The sequence below is a fragment of the Phoenix dactylifera genome, chromosome 4, assembly GCF_009389715.1.
Source record: "Phoenix dactylifera cultivar Barhee BC4 chromosome 4, palm_55x_up_171113_PBpolish2nd_filt_p, whole genome shotgun sequence".
NCBI lineage: Eukaryota > Viridiplantae > Streptophyta > Magnoliopsida > Arecales > Arecaceae > Phoenix > Phoenix dactylifera.
The window spans coordinates 28,950,880-28,953,901 of NC_052395.1; the positions used below are offsets into that span (position 1 = coordinate 28,950,880).

General features: G+C 37.7%; 1 pseudogene; it reads right to left on the minus strand.

Moving 5' to 3' along the window:
* Positions 1–1,344: 1,344 nt before the first annotated feature.
* Positions 1,345–1,442, minus strand: LOC120110723 (annotated as a pseudogene).
* Positions 1,443–3,022: the final 1,580 nt, after the last annotated feature.

The window sequence follows — 3,022 nt, forward strand, 5'->3', positions numbered from 1 at the left end:
ATTTTATTGTTATCATATCTCATTAACCCTTGTTGCTAATTGAAAATTTAAAAAAAAAAACTTTAAGAAAAGATCAAGGGTGATTATTCAAAAATTAAAAAAAAAAAAACCTAAAATTTCAAATTCAAATTTCAGAATTCAAATTTCAAACTTCAACTCATAAAATTTAAAAAAAAATAAATAATTTACTTGATCACCTATTCAATGAAATTTAATGTCATGTCATAAAACATTAAAAAAAAAATCTCTTGATTGTTGCATATAGTATAAGGCATCAGCATAAAATATTCTAAGGGCTGAACCCATTTAAAAAGATAAGGTCGGGATTTCATCACTCGTCCTTAGCCCAAAAATCACCCCATTGCATAAATATCCTAAGCTTAACTAAAATCAACTAGACGTTGGCCCCTAAGGACATTCGAGCTCAATAGGATGAAAATCACCGAAAGTTGCACCAATTTCGCTCTGTGGCTTAGTTGATGTCTAGGCAAGCTTTGTCCCTATAAGGGAGACAGTCCATCTGTTCGAGGCAAGTGGGTTTTAAGTAGGGCCTTTGCGAACGCATCGTGACCCCTCCACTTACCTGGGAGCTTACCTGGTCAACTCGGTTCATTAGACCGGATTGGAGGCTTAGGTGCCCTCTTCAAACCAGTTAGGAGCTGTCTAGAAATTTAAGAAAAATATTAGAAATTGAGGTGTAATGTTTTGTTGCATGTTTGATTGTGAATAGATTTTTGTTTTAGGATATCTTTAGTTGGTACTTATATTTATATTTATTTTTTTTAAAAAAAACATAAAAAAAAATTAATTAAATTTTGTATGCTAGGATGGAATAGGGACAACACTGGGCGTTTGAATCGACAAATTTTTGACAGTTCCTTAAATCAAAATATTGAAACTCTTTCGCAAAATTTTAGATCTGGTGAGATGATTGATGATGATGTAGGAAGTCACTATGGTAATGAAGGTAGACCCCCAGTTATGACACTTCGACAATATTTACACCCCACTAGGACTAGTCAACCTTCATGCATGATTATTCCTGAAAACGTAGGACACTTTGAAATCAAACCAGGAGTAATTCAATTGCTGCCCAAGTATCATGGAATGGAATCTGAGAACCCTTATCTTCACCTTAAGGATTTTGAGGAAATTAGCATCACATTTAGAGTGCCAAATGTATCGGAAGATGTCCTTAAATTGACCTTGTTTCCTTTTTCCTTAAAGGATAAAGCCAAAACGTGGCTGAACTCCTTGAGACCTAGATCGCTAGGAACATGGCATGATATGCAAAGAGAATTCTTGAAAAAATTCTTTCCCACACAAAGGACTAACTTTTTGAAAAGGCACATTAGCAATTTCCAACAAAAAGATCATGAAACATTTTATGAATGCTGGAAGAGATTTAAAGATTTGCTTCTCTCTTGTCCTCATCATGGGTTTGAAACATGGAGAACCATTAGTTTCTTTTACGAAGGGTTGTCTCCACAGTTAAAACAATTTATAGAGACTATGTGCAATGGTCTATTTTTGGAAAAGCAACCCGATGAGGCATGGGACTATTTAGATTCTCTCGCAGAGACTGCACAATTATGGGATACAGGGGATAGAGTGAATAAACCTTTACCTAAGCCTACTAGCATTGGACACGGGGGCCTTTACAACCTTAGTACTCAGGATGATATTCAGGCTAAAATGGCAGCCCTCACTAGAAAGGTAGAGAAAATTGAAGTTAGAAGGATTGAACCCGTCAAGACCGTAGAACATAACAGCGAGTGTTGTAGAATTTGCGAGATGCCTGGCCATCTCATCACTGATTGCCCCACAATACCCGCATTTAAGGAAGTTTTGCACGATCAGGCCAATGTTATGAATACCTATCAAAAATCTTTCAATAATCCTTTTTCGGGTACTTACAACCCTGGATGGAAGAACCATCCAAATTTCAGGTGGAGGAATGACCAATCTCAACAAGTATATAACCCAACTCCTCCACCTCCGCAACCTCATTATGCACACGCACCCCCTCAAAAACCCAGTCTCGAAGAAACTTTGCAATCTTTCATGCAAAGTCAAGCTAAAATCAATGATGAAATAAGAAATCAACTGACAACGCTGACCACTGCTTTAAGTGCTCAAGAGAAGGGTAAGCTACCAGCTCAACCACAACCTAACCCTCAAGTCTACGGCGGTAGCAATGCATCATCTTCAACTTCGCATAAAGAACAAGCGAAGAGTATAATAACTTTGCGAAGTGTAAAGGTTATTGACCGACCAGTTCCAGATCAAACTCAAGCCATACCTAATTCTGACCCTCCCAAGACAAAAGAAAAGGATAACGAAGAAACTGAAGCACCAACATCCACTGAAAAAATTGAATGTCCTTTTCCAGCACCATTTCCACAAAGATTAAAGCCCTTGCAAAAGCTTGAACCAAACTCTGAAATTCTTGAGCTTTTTAAGCAAGTAAAAATCAATGTACCTCTTCTTGATGCAATCAAACAAGTGCCTTCCTATGCAAAATTTTTGAAAGATTTGTGCACTGTTAAGCGTCGATTAAATGTCAAGAAGAAGGCATTTTTGGCTGAAAATGTGAGTGCGATTTTACAGCATAACATTCTTCCTAAATATAAAGATCCAGGTTGCCCAACTATCTCGTGCATCATTGGCAATTTTAGGATTGAGCGAGCATTGCTAGATTTAGGAACGAGTGTGACTTGTTGCCATATACGGTATATGAGCAACTCGGTTTGGGTGAGTTGAAGCCAACAACTGTGACCTTACAATTAGCTGACAGGTCAGTGAAAGTCCCTAGAGAGATTATCGAAGATGTGTTGGTCCAAGTAGACAAGTTCTATTTTTCTGTCAACTTTATCGTACTGGACACACATCCGGCTTCCAATTCCCCATCTCAGATTTCGGTCATCTTAGGATGTCCATTCCTTGCAACTTCTAATGCATTGATCAATTGTAGGAATGGTGTCATGAAGCTTTCTTTTGGCAATATGACTTTGGAACTGAC